At 43.2% G+C, this 10,321-nt stretch overlaps 1 protein-coding gene across 1 annotated transcript in view; it reads left to right on the top strand.

The window, feature by feature from the left end:
- The first annotated feature begins 1,376 nt into the window (after window positions 1-1,376).
- Window positions 1,377-10,321, top strand: part of LOC115206259 (protocadherin-16-like) — a 184,169-nt gene continuing 175,224 nt past the window's right edge. The window contains exon 1 of the mRNA XM_029773011.1: window positions 1,377-1,739. The gene's annotated coding sequence lies outside the window, so the exon portion shown is untranslated. The remainder of the gene's footprint in view (window positions 1,740-10,321) is intronic.

Here is a 10,321-nt window from a genome sequence, read left to right as displayed (position 1 = left end):
TGGCCAGATAGTGAGAATACATTTCATTTTAATGTATAGAGCCACATAAATGAATGGGAATATATGGATGTGTCTCCATAGTAGGAAATAACTGAAGACTATTTTCACAGTATTGGCAGCTAGAGGAGTTGGGACACAGATAAAAACAGATTCATATTATGTGACTATTCAGACCTGGATTTGAACAGCCAAGACATGTCAAGCAGCTGTTACAGTAAGGGAAGTGAATGAAAAATTAACTCCAATCCATGGTTCCTCGTCCATACTCTTATGATTGTCAGGTTGTGAATGTAGAACGACATAGGTTTTAGTTTAGTTTCTACTGATTGATAGCACCAGGAAGGCATCCAAGGCTCTTCCAGAGAGAAAACTGAATCAGGAACATAGAGCAATAACATAGTCTGTGTCCCAAATGGCACCCTATTCTCTGCATAGTGCATTACTGTTGACCAGAGCCCTATGGGCCCTGGTCAAACGTAGTGCAGTATATAGGGAATTGGGTGCCATTTGGGATGCATAAACAACTGGAGCTGTAACATGCTCCTCTCAAACAAGCAGTCGCCAGATGGAGAGAAGAACAGGGCTCGGTGACAAGACTCTAACATGAGAGCAGGGATGTGTCCCAAATAGCACCCTATTCCCTTTGTAGTGCACTACTTTAGACCAGGACCAATAGGACTTTGGTCAAAAGTAGTCCAATATATAGAGAATAGGTTGCCATTTGGGAAACAACCCAGTAGTCTAGCTCTCTTTTTCTAACATGGCTGTGTATGTCTGGGCGTTCTACATGTGTGGCCTTCACACCTTTTATTGTGTGAGAGGGAAAACCCTTCTGTTCTCATAACAATGTCAAACTTGTCATGGAGGTCTACTGGAGCTGAATTTTGGCATGCTCCAAATGTCCCCTTTTCCGTGATTTTGTGTGATATTTGTCGATGGTTATGATAATAAAAAATACGTTGCCAATCAATTACATAATTGTGATTCTGAAGCATTTCATTTAGCTTACTTCACTATGCAAATTAAAGTTAATTTACCGAATACAGGTGGGTCAGAGTAGCCCAAGCAGCTCACCCAGTATGAGATATTTAGAACCCAAATACATTCTTAAGATTGGCTTACACTTCCCTTTTACATAGCTTGGTGGCACCAGAGTTCAGAAATGTCCACCTCTCCTCTCCTCTGCTCTCTCAGAGGCATCTCTCACTACCACGGTGCTGTCAAGCAACATACCCTTACACTACTGCACGTGTTTAATAAATTAGCACAATCTGAAGGAGGGCTGTCCATAGCCATAGAGAGGTGTCGGGTTTCACTCCGCGCAAGGGCAGGCAGCAGCAGCTCTGCAACTAGACGCTCCAGTAACTGTTAGTGTGGATGCTGTCCCGATGCCGAGAAGTTGATAACGTCCTGACTACAACATTTTAACCGTACAAAGGAAACGGTCGCGGAAAAAGTTCTTTTGAATTGCCTATCCCTCGTCACCTGACAAGGAATAGGGTACAGGAGAAATCACAAGAGGTTGCGGAAACGCATTCACCATCCCAAAGGATCATTTAGAAAGGATACCGCTTTGTCTTTTGGAAATGGATTTAATTTAGGAGGTTTTTGACTTTAGTTTAGATTTTTACTCTGCCTTTTTACTCCACAAGGGATTTGTTTAAAGAAGCGACGGTTATTGTTGGGATATTTGCTATCGGACGTGCGTGCGCTCAGTGGCAGAGAAGGAGCAGATGAATGTAAGTCCTCGTTGCAGTGTTCTACTACTGTCAAATGTCTCGCTAGCTGAAGACTACGAGGTAATGATTATAAGTTGTTGCGATACATTTGATACATTGTTGCGATACGTTTATACGTTGTTATACATTGCATTAGTTACATGGACGTTTTATGAGGCAAAAACTTGAGCGCAAATCGTTGCGTTGTTGTCTGTGCAGAAAAGGCTAGCACATTATCATGGTCCCTGAACATCACACACAGTCAGTCATGAAGTTAACGAGACAATTTTCAAGCTTGGATGCTTTTAATTATGAATCTCTTCTTTTGTCTTCTTTCTTCTTCTTTTTCCATACACTTTTTTAAAATTCTTTCGCGTCCAAAGTGCAAAAGTGAACGTTATTTAAGTGTTTAAAATGTGTCAAAAGTTTTGTATAATTTACTCCAGGATTAATTTTTTGACATCTTTATTTTGGGGTTTTGACCCTGATTAGTTATACAGTCATCACATTTATAGTCAAACAGTGCTGTTTTTTTTTAAGCTTAAATAGATGTATATTTGAGAACTCAGCAGGACCCATGGACGGGACAGCTGTCAGCGATGTTTAGGTCTTGTCACGTTATGTATAGTCTAATGATTATCCCGACTAGTGAAAGTGCTATCGACAGGCAGGCAGGACCGTGGAACGGCTGCCTGAAAAGTGATTCTCATACTAACCCAAACCATCTGGCTCTGACTGAATGCTCTCCTCTCTGCTCATTGCTGTTCTAACTCTGTGATTTTGTTTCCCTCTGTGGGGGCAATCACTTCTTTCAGACGGCATAACACTAGGCTACTGCTGCCAACTCTCCTGAAGGGGGGAGCTTTAAGTATTGGATGTAAAAGGGAGAGAAAAAATATGTAGGCTATTTAACAATAGGCCCTACGTTATATTGCACTGTATGCAAGAAAAGAGAACGCACAGACTGTAGGATCAATAGCTCTAGCTGAGATCCGAAACTGTAGGCTCTACTATTGGAACCGTTTGAACTTTTAGAAAAACCTTCCAAGCAAACACTAATTATGTAACAAAGAATGACACATATACATTTCTGAGGTCTAGCTCCCCTTGCTTTGCCAGTTAATATAATTTAAGACATTCTAAAAGGAGTCCGAGTCATACAACCACACAACCACACGACAATAATATGATTATAACAAAAACACATCCAACCTTTAAAGCGATTATTTGTGGTTTTCTGAAATGATTGAGAAATAATATTATGTTTTAGATTAGAATTCAAATCTGTGATAGGCTACCCGTCATAGTCTATACTTAGAGCACATTTTCATTGGCAACGTCACCATGCAGTCAAAGACAAACACAATACCAATCTCAAACAATTAGCTTAATAATACTCTGTCCACCAGTCAAATAATTCACTAAGATGTCACTCCACTGTACTTGGTGTGCTTCCCAAATGGCACCCTATTCCCTATATAGTGCACTTTATACGGTTCTGGTCAAAAGTAGGCTAGTGCACTATGTAGGGAATAGGGTGCCATTGGGTATTTTTTCTTCCCCTTTTCTCTACAAAACATTCCTCTTAAATTGGTTTATCCATTGAATTCTATTGTTGGCTGGGGTGTAATGCTGTGCCATTGTGTCACAATTCACTGTTGGTCCTGTAGACTACTACATACTGACAGATGGCAGGAGGTTGTAGTAGGTCGTATTCATTACAGTGTCAACAGGGCTCTGTTCATTAGGGTTTGATGTGAATCACTGTGTTCCTCGCACTAATCCTTTCACTTATGTCTAATTAATTCATTTCAACTCAATTGGGTTCCATATCCCTAAACAGGTTGTTTGCACTCGAAATGGCACCCTATTCCTTATATTGTGCATTACTTTTGACCAGAGCCCATAGGTCTCCTCTCATAGGCTCATAGCCAATATTCTCTGACCATAGGGCTCTGGTCAAAAGTAATGCACTAGTTATAGGGAATAAGGTGCCCTTCCGGACTCTGCCTCTATCTGTTAGTATGCTGGTTTCCATGGTGCTCCTGAGTCATCCTCCTTCTGTATTGTCTTGGAGCCCTTCTTTTCTCTCTCTCTCCTCTCTCCTTCCCTCTCTCTCCACCCATTCGTCAGTTAAAACATAATGTTGGGGTTTTCCCTCCTGGGTGTCAGTGTTGTGTCAGAGGACCCTGCAGCATGTTGTCAGTTATGAGGGGAGGGCCAAGGCACATTCCTGGTCCTCATCGATAATAATTATAATAGTTGAGCTAACAATGACAGTCATTAGCTCCCGCTGGAGAGGAATGCCAAGTATGTCTCATATCAGTGAAGCTCAAAGCGATAGATGGATAGATAGATAGTTAGATAGATAGAGCTCATTGTATAATTTGGTGTTCTCTTATAGAAAAATAGTGCATGCCAAAAGACTATGCTAGCTCACTGAGCTAAAGCCTATATAGGCTGTATCTTTGGGAGGCCTGAGTGCTAGGTGCATCGTCTGAGTGCTTTGATGACTGGCCTATTCATTTCCTGAATATGAGTTCGCAAGCAGCCATTGGTTAAATCTGATGTGTTCTAATCACAGGAGACTAAAACCAAGGAAAAAGTTGTGCGAAAGCCATTCACTGTAGAGTGGCTGGACTGAGGAGAAAAACCGTATATAGTTTACAAAGAAAACAGTGAAGGAAATGATGCAGAATTGTTGGATGAAACCGCAGCCTGAAACCTCGGCTGTGGCTTTTATGACAATCCAAGGATTATGTCATCAGTCAAGTCCCAGAAGCTCCATGATGAAGTAATTATTTGACTTCATTTGCAGTGTGCCTCTGTGCCTGGGGTGATGATGAGGATAAAGGGTTTATAACATACTGTATGGAGGGGAATGAACACAACAGCACAGTAGAGCCAATACTTTCTGATTGATTTCCTGGTTGTTGTTTTTTTGCAGCCATAACAGAAGTATATATTAACATCGTATGGAAGCTAACTATAGTAATAACAGAAGTATACAGCTACATTGTATTTGAAAGTGTACAGGTCAGCCTTTGATGGTCATATCTACTTGGCAGTCTCTAGTCTTGGTTTGACACAGCAAAGCCAATCATTTATGGATTTTCTGGTTGTTTTTAACAGGATTGTTGTAACAACACAGCCAGAACATTTTCCTCTAAAACTGACCAGGCATGCCCTAGAGTTTGTCCCAAAAGGCACATAGGGCCCCGGTCAAAATTAGTGCACTAAATAGGGAATAGGGTGCCATTTGGGACGTAGACCTAGTCTTGGCTCCTGGTGTGGTTTGTCATAGTTTTACTGGCCCCTGGTGTAACAGAGTATGTTTCCCCTAAGACAGAGAGTCGTGGAGCATCTGCTCAGTGGAGCCTTCGTGCCTCTGGACTGGTACAGTACACACACAAACACAAGCACACACGCTAGCAGTTTCAGGAGACTCTACCTACAGTACCTACAGCTAGGTGTTTATAGGCCCATCATCGTCAGTGTTTCAGACACTCAGACTGAAGTTTTAGATTAGGCAATGATTCCACAAGTCATGATCTGCTTAACATGTGTCTGTTATAATAGTATGACATCAAACATCTGTTAGTAGAAACTGTGAATGGTTAGTGACGAGTTCATCTTAAAAACATCTACCTCGCCATCAACGTCAGCAAAACAAAATAGTTGATTGTTGACTTGAGGAAGTAGGGAGGGAACATGCCTCGATCCACATCAAAGGGACTGCAGTAGAGAGAGTCACAAGCTTTAAGTTCCTCTGCTTCCACATCACTGAAGACTTGACATGGACCACCAACACCATCACTCTTGTCAAGAGGGCGCAACAGCGGCTCTACTTCCTAAGGCATCTGAAGAAATTCGGAATGCCGTCCCCGGGTCCTCTCCAAATACTACCGCTGCACCATCGAGAGCGTCCTGACCGGTTGCATCACGGCCTGGTAAGGGAATTGCTCTTTCCACGACCGCAAGGCCCCCCAGCGGGTGGTGAAGATGGCCCAGTACATAACTTGAACTGTGCTCCCACCCATCCAGGACATCTACTTGAAAGGGTGCCCGAGGAAGGCCCGCAGCATCATCAAGGACCCCACACACCCCAGCCATGAGCTGTTCTCTCCCTTACCGTTGGGCAGATGGTATCGGAGCATGAAGTCTGATACCAACAGGCTCAGTGACAGTTTCTATCTTCAAACCATCAGACTGCTGAACACTTGAACTGGACTGACCAGCTGCTCTGATCCTCCACACCTGAGTACACATGCACTCACTCATGCACACACCCACACAGACATACACACACACACACACACACACACACACACACACACACACACACACACACACACACACACACACACACACACACACACACACACACACACACACACACACACACACACACACACACACACATACATTCAGGCTACACACACATCACAACTGCTACTACCAAACTCTCATTATGCTGGTCAATGTATACACCTGACCCCCCCCCACCTTCCCCAATACACATGTACATATTGGACTATAAATTGTTCCTTGCTGTATTATACTTATGCTAAGATATGTATTCTATTCTACTGACCCATTTACTTTATGTTCATATTGTTATCTTTTAGTATCTCTTATTGTTGTTGCTGTGTTGATAAAGAACCTGCAAGTAAGCATTTTGTTGGACGGTTTATTGTATACCATGCGTATCCTGTACATACATATTTAAACTGAAAATGAGAAGATGCTAGAAAGTGAATAACAGACCTATCTAAGATGGCACAGCAGATAACTTCAGAACTGCACAGTTTATATTTGATCAAGAGATCAGTTGATCTTGTCATTGTGTTGACTAGGGATAATAACGGACCTTTATGTTGACACAACAGATAACTGTTGTAATAGCTAGTTGCAGTTGAAGTGATACACAGGTAGTCCATTTATGTGACGTTTAAAGCAAGCTTGTTGTGGAAATGCTGGAATGGAATATGAATACATGGAATTGTTGGTCATGCTACTAATGGTACAGTAGGCCCTGTAGGGATGACATGTGAGTCATTCATCTGAAAACAAAACCATAGAAGTTGACCTCCTCTCTCAGCTGTTACTGTATGTGGTCAGGAGCCAGCCTCCAGCTCCTCTTTCTGATCACTGTGCCCATGTGTTTCAAATGATGCAACCGTCCCAACACACCCACGCCCATCGCAATATCAAATCAGACAGGATCATGTTCAAAGGCCTGAGGAGGAGCGCATGTTTTTCCTGTTCGCTCGCACGACGTCTTACACAAACACCCAAACCATCAAATACCGTAGCTAGGTCCGTCTGATTCTGTCTCCGTTCATGTGGGAAAGAGATGATTTTGCTTTTCTTGGACGTTTGTGTGTGTATGTGTGTGTGTGTGTGTGTGTGTGTGTGTGTGTGTGTGTGTGGGTGCGTGCGTGTGTGTGTGTGTGAGTGTGTGTGTGTGTGTGTGTGTGCGTGTGTGTGTGTGTGTGTGAGTGTGTGTGTGTGAGTGTGTGTGTGTGTGTGTATATGTGATGGCCTCACCATGAAAGGAGACGCCCTGTGTTTTTCCAATGCTCTGTGTGTTTGTTATGGCCAGGGGAGGGAGTGCATGGATAGCCAGGGAACACACGACACGCACATCAGAGCTCGATGATGGGGATGACTTTCCCTGGCCCCTTTCCCTGGCCCCTTTACCTGCCCCTTTCCCTGGCCCCTTGACCTGCCCCTTGACCTGCCCCTGTGGAAGCACTTTGTCTGCTGCCCAAATGGAACCCTATTCGCTTCATACTATTGCACTACTTTTAAGCAAGGCCCATAGGGCTTTATAGTGCACTACTTTTGACCAAAGCCAATAGGGCTTTATAGTGTACTACTTTTGACCAAGACCCATAGGGCTTTATAGTGTACTACTTTTGACCAGGGCCCATAGGGCTTTATAGTGCACTACTTTTGACCAAGGCCCATAGGGCTTTGAGGAATAGGGTGCCATTTGGAACTAGGGTTGCACATCTTGGGGAATATTCAGAGGTGGAAACATTCCGTGGGAATTAACGGGAATATATGGGAATTAACGGAATATATGGGAATTAACGGAAATATATGCAAATGAATATTAATACTATTTAAATGTAGATGTTTTTTGCATTGAATTTATTTACCATATCATATGGAGACAGAAACATAAACCTTTTACCTTATCATAAGTAGACATAACTGCAAAGGATTAAATCCTTCCAATAGAAATGAAAAAAAATGTTTAGTTATGAATTTTAATTAAATGTGTTGACTCTTCACATGGGATGATTTCACTGAACAACAAAAGAAAGGGAATATTGAATTATCCCCAATGATCTATCGCATCTCCCAAAAACATTTCGAACATACATCTGTAAAATTATAGTCCAGAAACTAAAGCTTTGGTTGTCTTCCTCTCAGGCTTCCATGTCTTCTCCCTGGACCTCCTCAATGTCCACCTCTTGAACATCAGACTCTGAGGCCTCATCTTCACTGTCACTTTCCAACCTTGTGGAGGATGGTTCGTTGTCAGGCTCAAAAAGCCTCAAATTTCCCCGGAAGGCCACCAATTTTTCAACCCTTGTATTGGTCAGCCTGTTTCATGCATTGGTGTGTGTGCGTTCCCAAACAAGGACCAGTTGCGCTCTGAGGCGGCTGATGTTGGGATTTGGAGGATGATGGAGGCAACAGGGGAAAGAGCCTCAGATCCGCAAAGTCCCTCCCATCAGGTGGCTGATGAGATATGTTGGCACGACTGCCATATTGCATCTACATCCCAAAGCCCTTGCTTGGAAGTGTACTTCGCCAGACTGCCAAGAACCTTGCCCTCATCCAGGCCAAGGTGGCGAGACATGGTGGTGATGACACCATAGGTCTTGTTGATCTCTGCACCAGACAGGATGCTCTTGCCAGCATACTTGGGGTCCAACATGTATGCTGCGGTGTGTATGGCCTTCAGGCAGAAGTCTTCACGCTTTGATGTATTTCAGAACTGCAGTTTCCTCTGCTTGGAGCAACAGTGAAGTGGGCAGGGCAGTACGGATTTCTTCTCTTACATCTGCAAGCAGAGTCTGAACATCAGACAGGATGGCATTGTCTCCCTCAATCCGTGCAATGGCTACTGCTATAGGTTTCAGGAGTTTCAGGCTGCTTATCACTCTCTCCCAAAATACATAATCCAGGAGGATCCTCTTGATGGGGCTGTCCATATCAGCAGACTGTGATATTGCCATTTCTTGGAGAGACTCCTTCCCCTCCAGGAGACTGTCAAACATGATGACAAGACCACCCGAACAGGTGTTGCTGGGCAGCTTCAATGTGGTGCTCTTATTCTTCTCACTTTGTTTGGTGAGGTAAATTGCTGCTATAACTTGATGACCCTTCACATACCTAACCATTTCCTTGGCTCTCTTGTAGAGTGTATCCATTGTTTTCAGTACCATGATGTCCTTGAGGAGCAGATTAAATGCATGAGCAGCACAGCCAATGGGTGTGATGTGAGGGTAGGACTCCTCCACTTTAGACCAAGCAGCCTTCATGTTCGCAGCATTGTCTGTCACCAGTGCAAATACCTTCTGTGGTCCAAGGTCATTGATGACTGCCTTCAGCTCATCAGCAATGTAGAGACTGGTGTGTCTCTTGTCCCTTGTGTCTGTGCTCTTGTAGAATACTGGTTGAGGGGTGGAGATGATGTAATTAATTATGTTTTAAAATGAAACTGTATGGAAACAGGTGAATTAACACTCCTCAGTTAGTAGCCTCAAGCAAGCTAAAACCCACATAGTAGCAAAAACTAACCAGTAGAAATTGTTAACAAGTTAGAAATGATTTAAACACATTTTTCTATAGGCTACTATTTACTGTTTAACAAAAAATTATGTATGTCATATAAAATATATTCGCCCAACCCAGTATTGTAATCAAAACTTACCAGAAAGCATGTAGTCCTTGGCTCAGACAGTATAGTAGTGTGGGTTCAATAGCATCTCATTAGTGTGCAAGATCTTGAGAATCAGCTGTACATGTGATGGAAGAATGCACTGTGCATGCAGAGGGTTGCAATTCCATTGAACTGGGGATAGTTTAACCAAAATATGCCACAAGACCTATGTGTATCCAACAAAAAAGGTTCACTGTTATAAGATATAAGCAAAATTCCCCAAATTCACTTCCCATGGACAATTTCTGGACAATTTCCGTAAAATTTCCCGGAAAGTTTCCAATCCTTTGCAACCCTATTTGTAACACATCCCTTACTCTCTGGTCTTCATTACCACAGTACACAGAACTATGGCACCTCCGAATGTGGCTCCAGACAGCTCTGTTTCAGCCGGGCCTCCATATACAGTATTTAGAGTGTTTGTGTAGTTTTCCTTCATGCTTGTCATGTTAATATCCAGACAGTCCGGATTAACAATTCACTCTGTGGTTTCGTTTGTGGAGAGTCTCTGGCGCCCCAACGTGCCCTGTGCTCCCCTCCCTGGTGCCCCAGCGGCCCAGCCCCCTCCCAGCCAAACACTCGGCTCTTCAAGGCTCAGAAGTTTCATTGGAATTAGCTGGAATCTTGACATGGAATTTGA

Source organism: Salmo trutta, chromosome 13, assembly GCF_901001165.1.
Source record: "Salmo trutta chromosome 13, fSalTru1.1, whole genome shotgun sequence".
NCBI lineage: Eukaryota > Metazoa > Chordata > Actinopteri > Salmoniformes > Salmonidae > Salmo > Salmo trutta.
This window is presented reverse-complemented; position numbering and strand designations above follow the sequence as displayed.